We start from the raw sequence: 21,508 nt of genomic DNA on the forward strand, positions 1-21,508 counted from the left end.
AGAAGGGGCATTTAGAGGGATGGCCGAGGCGGCATGGGCATGACAGGTGGCAAGGCAGTGAAGCCAACGGCAAGTCATGGGGGACGATGCCGGTGCCGAAGGGCGGGTCGATGGCGGTGACAGGAAGACGAAGGTGCAGGAGAAGAGGGAGGAAGGAGAAGACGCTGGGGAGGAATCAACTGAAACCTGAACTTTCTTCGGGCAACTGACTAATAGACGCTCTTTTTTACAACGAAAAAGAATCACAGCAAAAAAAGTTGACATATTACTTATGTGTTTAGTTTCCGTTTACTGCATTTAATAATGACCGTTTACTACAACAAGTTGTGCCTGACTCCGACAATGGAGGGGCGATGACGGCGGCGCGCCTTCGGCTCGCTTCAGTGCTTGTAGTCAACGCTAGGCGGTCTACGGATCTAGATGTAATTTTTATTTCTGGTGTTCGTTGTACTGCCATGATTGAAGATGAATAGATTGAAAGTTTTTCCGCAAAAATAAAATAAAATTGGTGTGAGTTAGAACTTCTTTGTTAAGAAGGGCATGATAGCCTTGTGAGCTATGGAAACTCACACTATATGGCATTGAATGCCTAAGTATGTAAGTACGTTCCATATACCCATTCAATCTTATATTTGTACACTTTTTAACTAATTAGTACTACATTATTTATTTATCCATTCATTTTTTCACTAAAACATTTTTAAGGATTAATAAATAAATATATTGTTGTTGGAAAAATGTGATCATGTATTTGAAAAATGGTCACCGTGTATATGAAAATATGCATCATATGTTGAATCTTTTTCATCATATAATAGAAATATGTTACTCATGTATTTGGAAAAAAATCATCGCATACATGGAATATGTTCATGTCTACTACAAAAATAGAACAAAATTAAAATAAGAACAACAAAAACAAGAGAACATCTGAAGAAAAAAAATGAAATCCGAGCATAAACCGAGAAAATAAACAAAAACAAAAGAACATGCCGTAAATTGCGAAAAATAGAAGAGTAATAAAAAGAAACAAAGCCGTAAAAAACAGCCAAGAAAAATGAGAAAGGGGTCTACCCAAAAGACGCTTGATTGACAAGATATTTTGTTTTGAATTTTGATCTCATGAAAAAAGCAATACGACAACTTCCCTTTTTTTTGCGACGAGAAAACCCCCCAGCAAAATTGTCTTGTGATAACAAGTTGCGCTAGCTACCAGGGAAGTTTTATGATAACCTTTGAAAGTGGTGCCCCTGAATTAGTTATTTCGGCTAAAATAATATATAATATACTTAATAATTTAAAATAAAATAATTAAAAGTATTTGTTTGTTATAAAAAACCTTGCACATATCAAATATTAAATATTCATGTACTTCTAAACTTTTTTATTTTTAAAAGTTGTGTCCACATATTTTAAAAAGGTTTTCATTTACTGTGTTTTTTACTCCGCGTACAAGATTAATCTAAAGTCAAACTTTATAAAGTTTGACCATACGTTGAAAAATATCAACATTAAAGATACCAAATCAGTATCCATAGATGCATCATGCAAATAATTTTCAAATTATATAAATTTAGTATTTGGATGTTGATATTTTTCATATAAATTTGGTCAAACTCTACAAAGTTTGACTTCGAAAAAATCTTGTATGTGGAATAAAATGGAACATATTGAGTAATTTGAAAAGCTCGTACTTCTAAGAAAGTACTCAAGCATTCCAAAATATACATATAATTTAAATATTCTTCATGTATTTTTCAAAAATGTGTAATTTCAGAAATATGTCCAGACCTCTAAAACATATTCTTGTAACTTTTAAGTGTTCACAAAAAATCTTCATATTATTGAAAAAAGATTCGCCTATTTTTTCCATAGAAGTTTTTCTTAAAAGTTTTTACATGTTTAAGAAATGTTTGGTTATTTATCAAAAGTATATATATTTAGTTTAAACAAAAGGAATATATTAATAAATAAAAATAAAAATTGAAAATAAAAAAAATAAAAAATGGAAGACAAAAAAAAACAACAAAACCAGGTGGAGAGAGATTTCTCAAAAAAAAAACAGGTGAATAGAGTACCAGAAGCGGCAGCACCTAAAGAAATCCATCTCCCTATACTACGACGATGTACCTCCGAATCGAGTGCCACAATCTACTGTTGCTTGCCACATGTTTTTTTAAAATGAGGTAAAAGACTTGTCATTTTCATTGATTAAGAAGAAGAGAGTTGTCCGGTTAATTGACGGAAAATCGGGCTAAAACCGATACAACACATCCCACATGACATGGGCACCACCGGCCAACCTGGCCACTGACATGAACAAAAGCCACGATGGCACATGCCAACAAATGGCCACACGCGCAAGCAAGCGACAGCTCCGACATAGACGACGAGCGACACAAGGGAAATATGCAGGACTTGCGCTGACCGTGCCCAAAAGAGCACCTCGGACACGCCGGGAAGAATCGACTACCGAAGACCACGCCGCGATCCAAGCTCTTCTCGATGCCATCATCGTTGCCAAACAGAAACCAACGCCCCGCCTCAGCAAACCACGCGATGAAGATGCCACCATCGACGGCGAAGATGCCATCATCCTCCAGACTCTCATTCGTTGCTGGCTCCGAGACGATGCCTCCAAGGGGGAGAAAGACGCGAAGACGCCTCCATCACCCGATCCAGCGGATCTGAAGTTTCCCTCCGGAGCCCAAGCCGTGGGGAGAAGGAGCACCTCCACGACGACGCTTCCAAGAAAGATCGCGGCACCCGCGGGCGCCGCCGTCGTCGGCTCCGGTGAAGACCGGAGCAAGGATCTCCCAGATATGGGCCGCCCACCTGCCACCACCGACCGCCGCCCACTAACCACCACCCCTGCCGAGGCCGACCTCACTCTGGCCATGGGATCCCACGATCCACCGTGACCAGACTCGCACCACCTCCTGGCCGAAGCCGCCACCACCACACCCGGGGCCGCGCCCCGAAGCCCAAGAGCCGCCACGTCGGCCGCTGGTCCCTCCTCCACCTTTGCCCAAACACCTGCACACCAGTGGCCCCTACAGGCGACGCCGCCGGACCGGCCAGAGCCAGATCCGCAGCCACCACTTGCGCCCAGCGGTCCCGATCCGGCGAGGCCCGCCGTCCCCTGCCACCCAGCTCCCACCGCTGAGCACCACTGCCACCACCACGCCTCTACACGCCAAGCGAGCTCCGAGGCAGCCGCCAGAACCACGCATCGGCTGCGGGCCCGCCCAGGCCCAGATCGGGCCCGTGCGCGAGCAGCCACCACCACACGACTGACGCCGACGCCGAGCAACCACCCGGCTCCGACGAGAAACCGCGCCACTAGCGCCAGCCCGCGCAGACCCGCCGCTGCGCCCCGCCCATAGCACAGCGCCCCTACCCGCCATCTTCAGGATCACCAAGATCGAAGGTGGCAAGCATACTGAAGGAAATATGCCCTAGAGGCAATAATAAAATTGTTATTTTATATTTCCTTATTTCATGATAAATGTTTATTATTCATGCTAAAATTGTATTAACCGGAAACTTGATACATGTGTGGATACATAGACAAAATACCGTGTCCCTAATAAGCCTCTACTAGACTAGCTCGTTGATCAAAGATGGTTAAGTTTCCTAACAATAGACATGTGTTGTCATTTGATAAACGGGATCACATCATTAGGAGAATGATGTGACGGACAAGACCCATTTCTTAGCTTAGCATTATGATCGTTCAGTTTTATTGCTATTGCTTTCTTCATGTCAAATACATATTCCTCCGTCTATGAGATTATGCAATTCCCAGATACCGGAGGAATGCCTAGTGGGCTATCAAACGTCACAACGTAACTGGGTGATTATAAAGATGCTCTATAGGTATCTCTTAAGGTGTTTGTTGGGTTGGCATAGATTGAGATTAGGATTTGTCACTCTAAGTATCGGAGAGGTATCTCTGGGCCCTCTCGGTAATACACATCACAAGAAGCCTTGCAAGCAAAGTGACTAATGATTTAGTTGTAGGATGATGTATTACAAAATGAGTAAATAGACTTGCCGGTAACGAGATTGAACTAGGTATGAAGATACCGACGATCAAATCTCGGGCAAGTAACATACCGATGACAAAGGGAATAACATATGTTATCATAACAGTTCGATGATAAAGATCTTCGTAGAATATGTGGGAGACAATATGAGCATCCAGGTTCTACTATTGGTTATTACCGAGAGGTGTCTCGGTCATGTCTACATAGTTCTCGAACCCGTAGGGTCCGCACGCTTAACGTTCGATGACGATATTGTATTATATGAGTTATGTGATTTGGTGACCGTTTGTTGTTCAGAGTCCCAGATGAGATCACGTACATGACGAGGAGTCTCGAAATGGTCGAGAGGTAAAGATTGATATATAGGACGATAGTATTTGGACACCAGAAGTGTTCCGGAAGGTATCGTGTACATATTGGAGTACCGGAAGAGTTACCGGAACCCCTGGGGAGAAGATATGGGCCATATGGGCCATAAGAGGGGAGTACACCAGCCCACAAGGGGTGGTGCCCCGCCCTTCCCTAGGTAGGAGGCCGAATTGGAGAAGGAACAAGGGGGGTTCGGCCCCCCTTCCTTTTCTCCCTTCCCTTTCTTCTCCGGCAAAATAAGAAAGGGGGGAGGCCGAATTGGGGAGGACCCCAAGTAGGATTCGGCCTACTTGGGGCGCCCCCTTGGCTGCCTCTCTATTGGAAATATGCCCTAGAGGCAATAATAAATTAGTTATTATTATATTTCCTTGTTCATGATAATCGTTCATTATCCATGCTATAATTGTATTGAAAGGAAACTCAGATACATGTGTGGGTACATAGACAACACCATGTCCCTAGTAAGCCTCTAGTTGACTAGCTTGTTGATCAATAGATGGTTACGGTTTCCTGACCATGGACATTGGATGTCGTTGATAACGGGATCACATCATTAGGAGAATGATGTGATGGACAAGACCCAATCCTAAGCCTAGCACAAAGATCGTAGTTCGTATGGTAAAGCTTTTCTAATGTCAAGTATCATTTCCTTAGACCATGAGATTGTGCAACTCCCGGATACCGTAGGAATGCTTTGGGTGCACCAAATGTCACAACGTAACTGGGTGGCTATAAAGGTGCACTACAGGTGTCTCCGAAAGTGTCTGTTGGGTTGGCACGAATCGAGACTGGGATTTGTCACTCCGTGTAAATGGAGAGGTATCTCTAGGCCCACTCGGTAGGACATCATCATAATGTGCACAATGTGACCAAGGGGTTGATCACGGGATGATGTGTTACGGAACGATTAAAGAGACTTGCCGGTAACGAGATTGGACAAGGTATCGGCATACCGACGATCGAATCTCGGGCAAGTACAATACTGCTAGACAAAGGGAATTGTATACGGGATTGATCGAATCCTCGACATCGTGGTTCACCCGATGAGATCATCGTGGAACATGTGGGAGCCAACATGGGTATCCAGATCCCACTGTTGGTTATTGACCGGAGAACGTCTTGGTCATGTCTGCATGGTTCCCGAACCCGTAGGGTCTACACACTTAAGGTTCGATGACACTAGGGTTATAAAGGAAGTTTGTATGTGGTTACCGAATGTTGTTCGGAATCCCGGATGAGATCCCGGATGTCATGAGGAGTTCCGGAATGGTCCGGAGGTAAAGATTTATATATGGGAAGTCATGTTTTGGTCACCGGAAAAGTTTCGGGTTTTATCGGTAACGTACCGGGACCACCGGGAGGGTCCCGGGGGTCCACCAAATGGGGACACCATCCCCGGAGGGCTGCATGGGCCAAGTGTGGGAGGGGACCAGCCCCAGGTGGGCTGGTGCGCCCCCCCCCACAAGGGCCCAAGGCGCCTAGGGTTTGGGGAGGGGGGCGCACCCACCTAACTTGGGGGGCAAGTTTCCCCTCTCCCCCCCTTGGCCGCCCCTCAGATGGGATCTTGGGCTGGCCGCCGCCCCTAGGGTGGAACCCTAGGTGGGGGCGCAACCCCCATCTCCCCCTATATATAGTGGAGGCAAAGGAGCAGCCCAACACACGAAGTTCTTCTCCTGTTGGCGTAGCCCTACCTCTCTTTATCCTCATATCTCGCGGTGCTTGGCGAAGCCCTGCAGGATTGCCACGCTCCTCCACCACCACCACACCGTTGTGCTACTGCTGGACGGAGTCTTCCTCAACCTCTCCCTCTCTCCTTGCTGGATCAAGGCATGGGAGACGTCACCGGGCTGCACGTGTGTTGAACGCGGAGGTGCCGTCCGTTCGGCACTAGGATCTCCGGTGATTTGGATCACGACGAGTACGACTCCTTCAACCCCGTTCTCTTGAACGCTTCCTCTTAGCAATCTACAAGGGTATGTAGATGCACTCTCCTTCCCCTCATTGCTGGTTTCTCCATAGATAGATCATGGTGACACGTAGGAATTTTTTTGAATTTCTGCTATGTTCCCCAATAGTGGCATCATGAGCTAGGTCTATTGCGTAGATTCTTTGCACGAGTAGAACACAAAGTAGTTGTGGGCGTTGATTTTGTTCAATATGCTTACTGTTACTAGTCCAATCTTGTTTCGACGGTATTGTGGGATGAAGCGGCCCGAACCGACCTTACACGTACTCTTACGTGAGACAGGTTCCACCGACTGACATGCACTTGTTGCATAAGGTGGCTAGCGGGTGCCAGTCTCTCCCACTTTAGTCGGAACGGATTCGATGAAAAGGGTCCTTATGAAGGGTAAATAGCAATTGGCATATCACGTTGTGGTTTTGCGTAGGTAAGAAACGTTCTTGCTAGAAACCCATAGCAGCCACGTAAAACACGCAAACAACAATTAGAGGACGTCTAACTTGTTTTTGTAGGGTATGCTATGTGATGTGATATGGCCAAGAAGAATGTGATGAATGATATGTGATGTATGAGATTGATCATGTTCTTGTAATAGGAATCACGACTTGCATGTCGATGAGTATGACAACCGGCAGGAGCCATAGGAGTTGTCTTAATTTATTGTATGACCTGCGTGTCATTGAACAAACACCATGTAATTACTTTACTTTATTGCTAACCGGTAGCCATAGTAGTAGAAGTAATAAGTTGGCGAGACAACTTCATAGAGACACGATGATGGAGATCATGATGATGGAGATCATGGTGTCATGCCGGTGACGATGATGATCATGGAGCCTCGAAGATGGAGATCAAAAGGAGCAAAATGATATTTGGTATATCATGTCACTATTTGATTGCATGTGATGTTTATCATGTTTATACATCTTATTTGCTTAGAACGACGGTAGTAAATAAGATGATCCCTCATTAAAATTTCAGGAAAGTGTTCCCCCTAACTGTGCACCGTTGCGAAAGTTCGTCATTTCGAAGCACCACGTGATGATCGGGTGTGATAGATTCTAACGTTCACATACAACGGGTGTAAGCCAGATTTACACACGCGAAACACTTAGGTTAACTTGATGAGCCTAGCATGTACAGACATGGCCTCAGACACAAGAGACCGAAAGGTCGAGCATGAGTCGTATGGAGGATACGATCAACATGAAGATGTTCACCGATGATGACTAGTCCGTCTCACGTGATGATCGGACACGGCCTAGTGTCGGATCATGTAATCACTTAGATGACTAGAGGGATGTCTATCTGAGTGGGAGTTCATTAGATGAACTTAATTATCCTGAACATAGTCAAAAGCCCTTTGCAAATTATGTAAAAGCTCGTGCTTTAGTTCTACTGTTTTAGATATGTTCCTAGAGAAAATATAGTTGAAAGTTGACAGTAGTGATTATGCGATCAGTGGAAAGCTTATGTCTTTAATGCACCGCTCAGTGTGCAGAACCCCAAACGTCGTCTGTGGATGTTGCGAACATCGGACATACACGTTTTGATAACTACGCGATAGTTCAGTTAAACGGTTTAGAGTTGAGGCACCAAAGACGTTTTCGAAACATCGCGGAACATATGAGATGTTTCGAGGGCTGAAATTGGGATTTCAGGCTCGTGCCCACGTCAAGAGGTATAAGACCTCCGATGATTTTCTTAGCCTGCAAACTAAGGGAGAAAAGCTCAATCATTGAGCTTGTGCTCAGATTGTCTGAGTGCAACAATCACTTGAATCGAGTGGGATTTGTGATGAGGTTATGTACCTAGGGTAGGGTCATGGACCTATCTAGGATACCATACCCAAGGACATCATCAGACGAAGCTACCTTCCAGTCGACCAAGAGAAGCTCCACTCGACCACGGGAGACTCCACTCGACCGGCTAGAAGACACTCGACCATGAAGACGCACTCGACCATCAGAAGTTCAGGATCTATGCTGTATCCAAACGGTCTGTAATTAAGTAGTCTTAATGGTCATGATGACACTTTATGTAGGGCGTTACCAGTAACGCCCGGCCTTAATGTACTTTAACCCTCCTCTACGTGGGCTGGCTGGGGTCCTGACGTCCTCTATATAAGCCACCCCCCTCCACTAGTAGAAGGGTTCGCACCCCTGTAACTCATATACACAGAGATCAGTCGACCGCCTCCGGGCTCCGAGACGTAGGGCTGTTACTTCCTCCGAGAAGGGCCTGAACTCGCTAAACACCCGTGTGTACAACTACCCCATAGCTAGGACCTTGCCTTTCCATACTTACCCCCCATTCTACTGTCAGACTTAGAACCACGACAGTTGGCGCCCACCGTGGGGCAGGTGTCTTAGCGACTTTTTTGGAGAAGTTGCAATTTGTCCGATCGCCTTCATCATGGTTTCCGGCAGAGCACTGGTCGACGGCCATGAGATCCGTCTCGGTGCGCTCATTTTCATCGCCGACGACTCCGCTTGGCTCCAGGAGGCACCACTCGACATCGACGCGCTCCCCGTCCGCGGGACGACGCACTTTCGGGCGTGTGTCCGCGACGTCTTGCTGCGACAGCTGTCGACTCCATACCGATCGACTCCTGCGCTGTCCTCCCTTCCTGTCTCCCACCAACGCAAGCGCTCTGGTCGGTCGAGGCTCCAGCGATGGGTGAGGCACGCAGTGGCTCGCCAATCGGCCACCACCCAAGTCGCGGCGATTGAGCCCGACGAATCTCTCTACGGCCTGTTCGACATGTCGACTGGCTCCGTAGGGACTACATCCGAGTGCGATAGCAGTGACCCAGCGGCGGAGGTCCTGATGGTCAACGGGCCCCGTAGTCCTCCCGGTTTCCCCCGCGGCGATGGGATGGACGACGAGGACGACCCCACTCAAGCCCATGAAGAGTACCAACCCGAGCCGCTCACTTCCCAGTAGAGAGAAGAACTCTACCGCCGGAACATGGATGCCCTGCATACTCCCATAGCAGGAGAAACACCTGAGGCTCGTGCCCTGGAAGAGGCGCGTTTAGCCAACCTGGCTGAACGCACTTGACTGGAGAACCTTCAGCGAGCACTCGACGAGCGCGCGCGTCAACGAGAGACTAACTCCAATCGACGTCAGCTCTTTCTGCAACCAACTCAGGTATATCGAACCCCAATTCAGAATTTGGCAGCTACAGCCCGCATAGCGGAGTCAATTCAGCCCTCTCAGTCAGAGGCTGGAAGAGGCTTGATGCAGATCAGAGATTTGCTCCGGGCAGCAGGAGATCAGAATTCAGTTGTGTCACAGTCACGTAACAGGATTCACAGTCGATCTGTCACTGCGAATACTGTTCAGTCGGCTCACAGTCCAAGGTCGCCTCCGAGGCGCATAGGACGTGAAGGCCGGCGAGACCACTATGATGACCAATTTGATCGTGATGACATGCGTCGAAGGCCCACTCCTCCTCCGAGAAGTGGGTCTAACGCCCATCGGCAGCAAGATGACAGACGCCAGCTCAGTGTTGGGCGGAGAGCTCCAGTCGACCCCAGAGAGCCAGGCTTTGACGCGAGATCCATCATCGTGCAAGGTTTAGTTGACCGAAATAGAGCTCATAGAGGTGGTCATGACAGAGATGTGCCCACAAGCAGCCGAGTCCATGTTTCAGGTCCAGAATGTTTTAGCAGAGTGATCAGAGCCGCAGTGATACCCCCCAACTTCAGGTTGGTGACTGGGGTGAGTAAGTTCACCGAAGAGTCTAAGCCTGAAACTTGGCTCGAAGACTACCGAGTGGCTGTTCAGATTGGTGGTGGTAATGATGAGGTGGCCATGAAACATTTGCCACTTATGCTAGAGGGTTCAGCCACGGCATGGTTGAATCAGTTGGCTCCCAGCAGCATTTACACCTGGGAAGATCTTTCTCGAGTGTTCGTCAGGACGTTTGAGGGAACTTGCAAGCGACCTGCTGGATTGACTGAGCTACAAGTTTGTGTACAAAAGTCGAGTGAAACACTAAGGGATTACATCCAGAGGTGGATCACTTTGCATCACACTGTAGAGAATGTGTCGGACCATCAAGCGGTTTGCGCCTTCAAAGATGGCGTCAAGAACAGAGAGTTGAGCCTGAAGTTTGGTCGAACTGGAGACATGGCCCTGAGTCGGATGATGGAAATAGCCACCAAGTACGCCAACGGCGAAGAAGAGGACCGACTCTGGAGCGGCAAGTACAAACCGAGTCAGTCGGATAAAGGAAACTCCAGTCGAAAGCAAAAGCGGAAGGCCGAGCCAGCAGCTCCTGAAGAGGCTCTAGCCGTGACACAGGGCAAATTTAAAGGGAAGCCCAAAGGATCTTGGAACCCCAAGAAGGTAAAAGATAAGGAGGGTAATGATGTGATGGACCTGCCGTGTCATATCCACACGAAGAAAGACGAAGAGGGTAACTTCATCTACCCAAAACATACCACTCGCCAGTGCCGACTCTTAATCCAGCAGTTCCAAGGGAAATAGCCGAAGGACAAAGAGAAGGAGTCGGACAAGGCTGAGGACAAGCAGGACAGTGATGGAGAATACCCTTATGTCAACTCCACTCTGATGATTTTTGCTGATGTAGAGAGCAAAAGTCGACTGAAAGTGATCAACCGTGAAGTCAATATGGTCGCACCGGCAACACCAAACTATCTGAGATGGTCGCAAACTCCCATTACTTTCGACCAGTCGGACCATCCTACTCATATTGCCACCCCTAGGAGGCAAGCACTGGTGGTCGACCCGGTCGTTGAAGGCACTCGACTGACGAAGGTATTGATGGATGGCGGCAGCGGGTTGAACATACTGTATGTAGAGACGCTCAAGGGAATGGGCATTCCGATGTCCAGGCTCAGTTCCAGCAACATGAGTTTTCATGGAGTCATCCCAGGAAAGAAGGCTGAGTCACTCGGCCAAATAGCTCTGGATGTGGTGTTCGGCGACTCGAAGCATTTCCGCAAAGAGAAGCTGACATTTGAAATCGTGGATTTCTAGAGCGCCTACCACGCTATCTTGGGAAGACCAGCCTACGCCCGCTTCATGGCTCGACCATGTTATGTGTACCTCAAGTTAAAGATGCCTGGCCCCAAAGGCGTGATCACCGTCACTGGTAACCGGAAGAAAGCAGAAGAGTGTTTCCAGAAAGGCTCAAAGATTGCGGATGACCAGATAACAGTGATAGAGCTGGAAGGATACAAGAAGAACGCAGATTCGAGTGATTTACTGCGGGCCAAGAAGCCCGCCACAGAGTCAGCATTTCAGTCGTCTGGGGAGACGAAGCCAGTTCACATCCACCTGACTGACCCCAATGCAGCTCCGACCCATATTTCCACTACACTCGACTCTAAATAGGAAGAAGCGCTCACCCAGTTCCTCCGTGAGAACTGGGACATCTTCGCATGGAAGCCAGCTGACATGCCAGGTGTTCCCAGGGGACTGGCTGAGCATCGCCTTAGAGTCGATTCAAAGGCAAAACCTGTTAAAGAACATCTTCGACGGTCCGCCGTTCAGAAGAAAAAAGCCATTGGCGAAGAGGTGGCTCGACTCCTTGCAGCAGAGTTCATCCGAGAGATATACCACTCCGAGTGGCTCGCCAATGTCGTTATGGTTCCCAAAAAGGACAATTCCCTTCGTATGTGCATTGATTTCAAACATATCAATCGGGCCTGCCCGAAAGATCATTTTCCTCTCCCTCGCATCGACCAAATTGCCGACTCGACCGCAGGGTGCGAGAGATTTTCTTTTCTAGACGCTTATTCCGGGTATCATCAGATCCATCTGTATGGGCCCGACGAAATCAAAACAGCTTTCATCACCCCATTCGGGTGCTTCTTCTATATCACCATGCCATTCGGCCTCAAGAATGCCGGAGCCATGTTCATGAGAATGATTCAAAAGTGTTTACTCACTCAAATCAGTCGGAATGTGGAAGCATACATGGATGATATCGTGGTCAAGTCGCGAAAGGGTTCCGACCTGTTGACTGACTTAGCTGAAACATTTGCCAATCTCAGGAGGTATGATATCAAGCTCAATTCTTCAAAGTGCACATTCAGAGTACCTGGCGGGAAGTTACTCGGTTTTCTCGTTTCCGAACGAGGAATTGATGCTAACCCAGAAAAAGTTGGCACCATACTCCGAATGAAACGCCCCGTGCATGTGCACGATGTCCAGAAGCTTACTGGATGATTGGCCGCGTTAAGTCGATTCATCTCTCGCCTCAGTGAAAAGGCGTTGCCCCTTTACCGACTGATGAAGAAGGCAGACAAGTTCGAGTGGACTCCAGAAGCTGATGCAGCGTTTGCTGAGTTAAAAACTCTGCTCTCCACCCATCCGGTGCTTGCTGCTCCAATCAGCAAAGAGCCTCTGTTGCTTTATATTGCAGCCACAAGACAAGTCCTCAGTACAGTACTTACGGTCGAGCGGGAAGAAGAAGGGAAAACCTTCAAATTTCAGCGCCCAGTGTATTATCTCTCTGAAGTGTTGACCCCATCGAAGCAAAGATATCCTCATTATCAGAAGCTCGTATATGGGATCTACATGACCATGAAGAAGGTTGCCCATTATTTCTCTGATCATGACATTACAGTCGTCAGCAACGCACCATTGTCAGAGATTCTGCACAACAGAGATGCAACTGGTCGAGTGGCTAAATGGGCAATTGAACTCCTTCCCCTTGATATCAAATTCGAGGCAAAGAAAGCCATTAAGTCCCAGGCTATAGCAGATTTCCTTGCCGAGTGGATTGAACAGCAGCAGCCGACTCAAGTTCACTCGGAGCATTGGACCATGTTCTTTGATGGCTCTAAGATGTTAAATGGTTCTGGTGCTGGGGTAGTTTTGGTTTCTCCCCGAGGAGATAAGCTCAGATATGTGCTCCAGATCCACTTTGATTCCTCCAACAATGAAGCAGAATATGAAGCACTGTTGTATGGGTTGCGCATGGCCATTTCACTCGGCATCCGTCGCCTTATGGTTTACGGCGACTCAGATTTGGTGGTCAATCAGGTGATGAAGGAGTGGGACGTTAGAAGCCCAGCCATGACTGGATACTGCAATGCAGTGAGGAAGCTTGAAAGGAAATTCGAAGGGTTAGAACTCCATCACGTTCCCCGACTGAAAAATCAAGCAGCCGATGACTTGGCGAAGATAGGTTCCAAGAGGGAAGCCATTCCGAGTGGCGTGTTTTTGGAACATGTCTAAACACCATCGGTTCAAGAGGATCCTTTCACTGAAGAAGCCCCGCAGCCTAAAAGCGCCACAGATCTGATTGAAGTCGAGGTCCCAACGGTGGTCGACTTAATCATGGAAGTTTTGGTCATCACTCCCGATTGGACAGTGCCCTATATCGCCTATATTTTGAGGAAGGAACTCCCAGAGAATGAAGAAGAAGCCCGAGAGATCGTCCGCCGGTCCAAAGCCTTCACCGTCATGAGAGGTCAGTTATACAGAGAAAGTGCGACTGGAGTCAGCCAGAAATGTATAACACCGGAGGAAGGTCGAATGATTCTCAACGACATCCACTCGGGGACCTTTGGCCATCATGCGTCTTCTCGAACCATCGTGGCCAAAGCATACCGAGCTGGTTTTTATTGGCCCAGAGCGAATGAAATGGCGAAGGAGATAGTCGACAAGTGTGAGGGATGTCAATTTTACTCCAATATGTCACACAAGCCCGCCTCAGCCTTAAAGACCATACCACTTGTCTGGCCCTTTGCTGTATGGGGTTTGGATATGGTTGGCCCGTTTAGAACAGGAAGGAGCGGTTTCACACATGTACTGGTAGCAGTCGACAAGTTTACCAAGTGGATTGAGGCCAAACCCATCAAGAACCTCGATGCTGGCACCGCTGTCAGCTTCATCCGAGAACTGATATTTAGATATGGAGTCCCGCGTAGCATCATCACTGATAACGGGTCAAACTTCGATTCTGAAGAATTCAGAGCTTTCTGCACATCTCAAGGCACACGAGTCGACTATGCTTCAGTCGCCCATCCACAGTCGAATGGACAGGCAGAACGAGCCAGCGGTTTGATTCTCAAAGGGTTGAAGCCCCGTTTGATGCGTGATCTCAAGCATGCGTCGGGTGCATGGGTTGATGAACTTCCCTCGGTGCTTTGGGGGTTAAGGACCACACCCAACCCGGTCGACTGGAAGAACTCCATTCTTCTTGGTCTATGGAGCTGAAGCAGTCTTGCCGAGTGATCTTCTCCACAACGCTCCCCGAGTCGAGCTCTACACCGAAGCTGAAGCAGAACAAGCGCGGCAGGACGCAGTCGACCTTTTAGAGGAAGAAAGAGAGATGGCTCTGATCAGATCGACCATTTATCAACAAGACTTGCGTCGCTTCCACGCCAAAAACGTGAAGAGTCGAGCCTTCCAGGAAGGAGATTTAGTTCTCCGAGTGGACTAGCAGAAACCACACAAGCTTGCTCCTTCTTGGGAAGGTCCCTTCATCGTCACCAAGGTTCTCCACAATGGAGCATACCGTCCTTACAATGTCGAGCATCAGATCGATGTTCCCAGTACTCCTGTAGTTTATTTATCAAAGACAAGAGCTTTATAGTTTTCCCAGTGATTGTTATTGCTTTTGTCCATATAAAACAATCCCCCAGTGGGTGGCTTGACTGCGAATACGATTCGCCCAAGTCTGTAAAAAAATCCTAACCGAGTGGCGAGCCAGTCTCCCACACGAAGGCTTAGCTGCGAAATCCGTTTCGCCTAAGATAAATAAAATCCTACCGAGTGGTAAGCCAGCCTTCCACTCGGAGGCTTAGCTGCAGTCCAAGTACTCGCCTAAGATAAATAAAATCCTACCGAGTGGTAAGCCAGCCTTCCACTCGGAGGCTTAGCTGCAGTCCAAGTACTCGCCTAAGATAAATAAAATCCTACCGAGTGGTAAGCCAGCCTCCCACTCGGAGGCTTAGCTGCAGTCCACGTACTCGCCTAAGATAAATAAAATCCTACCGAGTGGTAAGCCAGCCTTCCACTCGGAGGCTTAGCTGCAGTCCAAGAACTCGCCTAAGTACAAGTACAACATGCATTCTGCAAGGAGGACGAGGTGCAGGTCGACTGCTACCCTCTCCTTCCGAGCTACGCCACCAATTCAAAAATCCTACCGAGTGGAGAGCAGACCTCCCACTCGGGGGCTTAGCTGCAGCCCAGTGCTCGCCTAAGTGTCTGAAATCCTACCGAGTGGAGAGTAGACCTCCCACTCGGGGGCTTAGCTGCAGCCCAGTGCTCGCCTAAGTGTCTGAAATCCTACCGAGTGGAGAGCAGACCTCCCACTCGGGGGCTTAGCTGCGGCCCAGTGCTCGCCTAAGTTTCTGAAATCCTACCGAGTGGAGAGCAGACCTCCCACTCGGGGGCTTAGCTGCAGCCCAGTGCTCGCCTAAGTGAATTGGGGGACAAGTCGATGGCAATAAGCGCTTCGCTTTAACCTGCAAAAGACGCCTCAAACCAAATGCAAACATATTCAGCGACGAACTCAAGTTCGGATAACACCTAGCAAAACTGAAAGTGCTCAGGCGCTAGGCCTGTTAAGGTTTGTCGGTTACAAAACTCACTCGGCATACCGAGGCAAATTTAAAGTATCAAGCTCAGAAGTTTTTTACCCCTCCTGTGGAGGGCTGGAAGGTGCCACAAACTCGTCCAGATCAATTCCATCTGCAATCCGAGTGGCAGCGGCAATGAAGGTCTCCATGAAAGATCTGAAATCGTGCTTCTTGGTGTTGGCCACCCTGAGAGCCACCAGCTTGTCCTCTCGTGCATCCTTGCAGTGAACGCGGACCAGATATAGAGCAACATCCGCGCCGCACCTGGCCGAAGACTTCTTCCACTCCTGCACTCGACTTGGGACCTCGTTCAGTCGAGTCATCAGAGACTCGAGGTCGTTCTGGAGTGTCTCTCTTGGCCAGAGTGTTGTGTCGACGCGGGAAGTTGCGACCTTCAGCCTTGCGAGATAATCGATGACGGCAGCAACACGAGATTCAAGTCGGAGCACGTTCATGGCGACTTCATCTTTCACAGGAGAGTTGATGGGGTCCAGGTTTACTTCCAGTCGACCAGTCTCCTCTTCAAAGTTCTGACAAAATTCTGCAACCACAACCACCGAGTCAAGACAAACAGTCAGAGGTTACAATTAAAATATTTGTTTGATACAAAGGATTACCTTCAAGCATGAGGAACAACTTCTTGGCGAGTCCACCCAGATAAGCCTCTAGATCATCCTTCTTTCTCTTCAACTCGCTGGCCTTGTCATTCAGGGTGGTCTTGTCGCTTTTCAGTCGAGTGACCTCCTGGTTGGCAGCATCAAGAGCAGCTTTCAGATTGGTGTTTTCTTCTTCAAGCTTAGTCACTGAAGCCAGCTTCTCATCCGCTAGCCTGGTCTTCTCTAAAGCAGTTTTTTTGCATCTCAGCCAAGTCGAGCTCTTGTTTCTTCAGGGCGTCCCTCACTTTGCCTACAAAGTTACACTGAGATTAGATTCGGAAACAAGTGAGAGGCAAAGGCAGTCGTCAAAGGCCTCACCAAGCATACCTTTAGCTTCCTCCTTCGCCTTCGTCAAGTTCTCTTGGGCCAGTTTCAGATCGAGCTCGAGCTGAATGTGTTTGTTCTCCAACTCAGTATAACGAGCCGCAAGGTCACAGGATTTCTACGAAGAATCAATCAACAGACGTCAAAGACAATTCACTTCCGAGTGAGTAAAGAAAAATCATAGCATTTCTAAGACTACGGTCGAATGCAAACATTCGACCATAGTCTCGGGGACTACACCCAGTGGGTGCACTCAGCGTGTCCCCACTAGTTTCATCAAGAGTCGACCAGTCGACCAACAAAAAAAAAGAGGCAATGTTCTTTAGACTATAGTCGACTGCCAGCAGTCGACCACAGTCTCGGGGACTACACCCAGTGGGTGCACTCAGCGTGCCCCCACCGGTCTATGAATCTATTCGACCTTGTCGAGTAAAGAAAAACTCAAAGCATAAAGACTATGGTCGACTGCCAGCAGTCCACCATAGCCTTGGGGACTACACCCAGTGGGTGCACTCAGCGTGCCCCCACTAACCCAGAATTTCAATCGACACACACCCAGTGGGTGTAGGACAGACTCTAGGAATTTCAGAAAGAAGAACATGCAGTGACCGACTGACCTGAACATTACTCTGGAGTGCCGAACTGGCGTCATAGGCTGCCTGGCTGGCTTCTCGAATTGCCTTCACTTGCTCCATCATGACCCCCGCCTGGCGTATCGCTTCTTTAGCAGCACTGGCTTGGTCTTCTGGAACGAGGTAGGTGGAGAAAAGCGAGGGTTGAGCAGCACTCGACGACGAAGGGCGAGCACTCATCAACGGCACCGCGAAGGTTACGGTGGGTCGAGTGACATTGTCTCCCTCCACGACCAACGTCTCGGGTGCCGGCACATCCTGAGTCGCCTTGCCAGCAGACGTTTTCTTGCTTTTCCTCGGCCGTGGTGGTTCTTCGTCGTCGTCATCAGGAAGGTCAATAACAATGTTAGATGAAACTGCAGAAAGAATCAAAATTAGAGACAATGAGTCAGTCGACTAAAAACGGCAATGCAGGAGTCATACCAGGGTTCGAGGTTGCAGCATCCTCCATCTCGTGGTCTTCGGCTCTCGCCGAAGTGTCGGAAGTAGCAGCGCCGCATTTCCAAAAGTCAGTCGATTGGCCCATGAGTCTACCAAGAACAAATTCATGAAACAGGGAAAGCTCAAAACTACCATTACCCTGAGATAGTGGGGATCACCATCTTCATCTTCGGCAAGACCTTTGCAGGCTTCGACAGGGCCACTCGAGATTGCTTCGGAGCCTTCTCAGTCGGCGTCGGAGAAGTGGTCCGAGGGCGCTTGGTCGACTGGGAAGCGGTTGCGACCCCCTTACCCCACTCAGTCGCTGGATCATGGGCAAGCTTCGAGCGTCTTTCCGAGCGGGGAGGTGCAACTTCCTCCTCCTCCTCCTCTTCTTCCTCCTCACCAGAGTCATCACCCTCGTTGTCGTCGTCAGCATCCGAATCCCACTCCTCCGGGCTTTCGCCCCCACTTCCTTCCTCCTCCTCAGTCGGCGTCTGCGCCCCATTGGGCATCGAGTACAATTCAGTGGTGGCCTGTCAGACAACAAAGATCAATCGACCAATTCGCGGCAAAGCAGAATGGATAAAACAAAATTACACTCGGAGATAAGCGGCCATACCTTGTCCGGCGTATAGGTATAGTCGAGTGGCGGGATCCTCCTCGCTCCTCGTGGGTTGTCCTTGTTCCCTGTGATGGCGGTCACCCACCTCTCCAGCGTGGCGTCGTCGACTGCCTCTGGATGGACCTGAGTGGTGTCTTCGGTACCACAGTATAGCCACATCGGGTGGCCTCGGTACTGGAGCGGTTGGATGCGCCGCCTAAGGAAGACTTCCAGAAGATCCATGCCCGTCACTCCGTCCCGAACAAGTTGGACCATGCGCTCCACCAACATTTTTACCTCGGCTTTCTCCTCAGGAAGCACCTTCAGAGAAGACGGTTTGTCCACTCGGTCCATGGAGAACGGAGGGAGACCAGTCGACTGCCCCGGCGTCGACTCGTCTTGGCAGTAGAACCAAGTCGACTGCCACCCTCTGACCGACTCAGGAAGGGTCATGGCCGGGAAAGTGCTCTTATTCCTCAACTGAATCCCAAGACCCCCGCACATCTGAATAACCTTGGTCCTCTCATCACCCGGACTCGCCTTTTTTACTGTCTGCGACCGACAGGTGAATATGTGCTTGAAGAGACCCCAATGCGGTCGACAACCCAGGAAGTTCTCGCACATGGACACAAAGGCAGCAAGATAGGCGATGGAATTGGGATTGAAATGGTGGAGTTGCGCCCCAAAGAAATTCAGAAACCCACGGAAGAACACACTCAGCGGCAGAGAAAAACCACGATCTACGTGAGTGGCTAAGAGAACGCACTCACCCTCCTGCGGCTGCGGTTGACACTCGGACCCCGGGAGCGTCGCTGACCCGTGGGGGATCAGTCCCTCATTGGCCAGGTCGTTGAGGTCCTTCTCAGTGATGGTCGAGCGGATCCAATCCCCTTGGACCCAACCCTTCGGCAGGCGGGACCTCGACAAAGATCCGCCCCGACTGGACGGTCTCCCCTTCGCTTGCCCCGTCGCCGTCGCCTTCTTCGTACGCTCTAGAGCCGCCGTCTTCTCCTTCACCATTATCGCCGGCGAAGCACTCGAGAGGTGGATAAGGCGGAGGTAGGAGCAGGCGCCGTGGGCGAAGGCAGAGAGGGAAGAGAGGAGAATGGGGAGGCACTGTTCAAAAACTCTTCCCCGACGCTTTATATAAGGGCGCTTCCGAGTGGCTGACGAGTGGGTCCGAGCAGATCTGTCACATCCCAAAACAGTCACACACGTATGATACGTGGCGAAAAAGGCGGCGCAGAAATCGAGGCGTCCATGCCTTATCCCGCCCGATTGCCGCGGATCGCCCCGCTTCGCGCGCTTCCCAAATTTCAGATCCCGCAAAATCCGCTAACAGCAGATCAATCTGTCAGACGATATCCTTCCCGCGATCTGTCGCTCGGAAGTTCACCAGAGTTCAAAAGTTCACTCGACAAAAGATAAGAATGGATCAAGGCGACTGAAGTAAAAGTCGACGCCAACGCCGAAAGAAGAATCGCCGATCCAAGATACGACATAATCAAAGTACAGTAAATAAGTCAGAGAAAATCGTCAACTCCTTCCTCACTCGAACCTCGATCCATTTGGGGGCTAATGATGAGGTTATGTACCTAGGGTAGGGTCATGGACCTATCGAGGATACCATACCCAAGGACATCATCAGACGAAGCTACCTTCCAGTCGACCAAGAGAAGATCCACTCGACCAAGGGAGACTCCACTCGACCGGCTAGAAGACACTCGACCATGAAGACGCACTCGACCATCAGAAGTTCAGGATCTATGCTGTATCCAAAGGTCTGTAATTAAGTAGTCTTAATGGTCATGATGACACTTTATGTAGGGCGTTACCAGTAACGCTCGGCCTTAATGTACTTTAACCCTCCTCTATGTGGGCTGGCTGGGGTCCTGGCGTCCTCTATATAAGCCACCCCCCTCCACTGGTAGAAGGGTTCGCACCCCTGTAACTCATATACACAGAGATCAGTCGACCGCCTCCGGGCTCCGAGATGTAGGGCTGTTAGTTCCTCCGAGAAGGGCCTGAACTCGCTAAACACCCGTGTGTACAACTACTCCATAGCTAGGACCTTGCCTTTCCATACTTACCCCCCATTCTACTGTCAGACTTAGAACCACGACAAGTTGATCTTCCAGATGAGATAGTGATGTTTCTCCAAAGTCATTGTCACCAAGCTGCTAGAGCTTCGTGATGAACTATAACATATCAGGGATAGATATGATGATCCTTGAGGTATTCACGATGTTTGACACCGTGAAAGTAGAAATCAAGAAGGAGCATCAATTGTTGATGGTTGGTGAAACCACTAGTTTCAAGAAGGGCAAGGGCAAGAAGGGATACTTCATGAAACGGCAAATCAGCTGCTGCTCCAGTGAAGAAACCCAAGGTTGAACCTAAACCTGAGACTAAGTGCTTCTGTAATAAGGGGAACAGCCACTGGAGCAGGATTACCCTAGATACTTGGTAGATAAGAAGGCTGGCAAGGTCGATAGAAGTATATTGGATATACATTATGTTAATGTGTACTTCACTAGTACTCCAAGTAGCACCAGGGTATTAGATACCGATTCGGTTGCTAAGTGTTAGTAACTCGAAATAAAATAGCTACAGAATAAATGGAGACTAGCTAAAGGTGAGATGACGATGTGTGTTGGAAGTGTTTCCAAGGTTGATGTGATCAAGCATCGCCTGCTCCGTCTACCATCGAGATTGGTGTTAAAACTAAATAATTGTTATTTGGTGTTTGCGTTGAGCATAGACATGATTGGATTATGTCTATCACAATACGGTTATTCATGTAAGGAGAATAATGGTTACTCTATTTATTTGAATAATACCTTCAATGGTCTTGCACCTAAAAGAATGGTTCATTGAATCTCGATCGTAGTGATACACATTTTCATGCCAAAAGATATAAGA

This window comes from Triticum dicoccoides, chromosome 2B (genome assembly GCF_002162155.2).
Source record: "Triticum dicoccoides isolate Atlit2015 ecotype Zavitan chromosome 2B, WEW_v2.0, whole genome shotgun sequence".
Lineage (NCBI taxonomy): Eukaryota > Viridiplantae > Streptophyta > Magnoliopsida > Poales > Poaceae > Triticum > Triticum dicoccoides.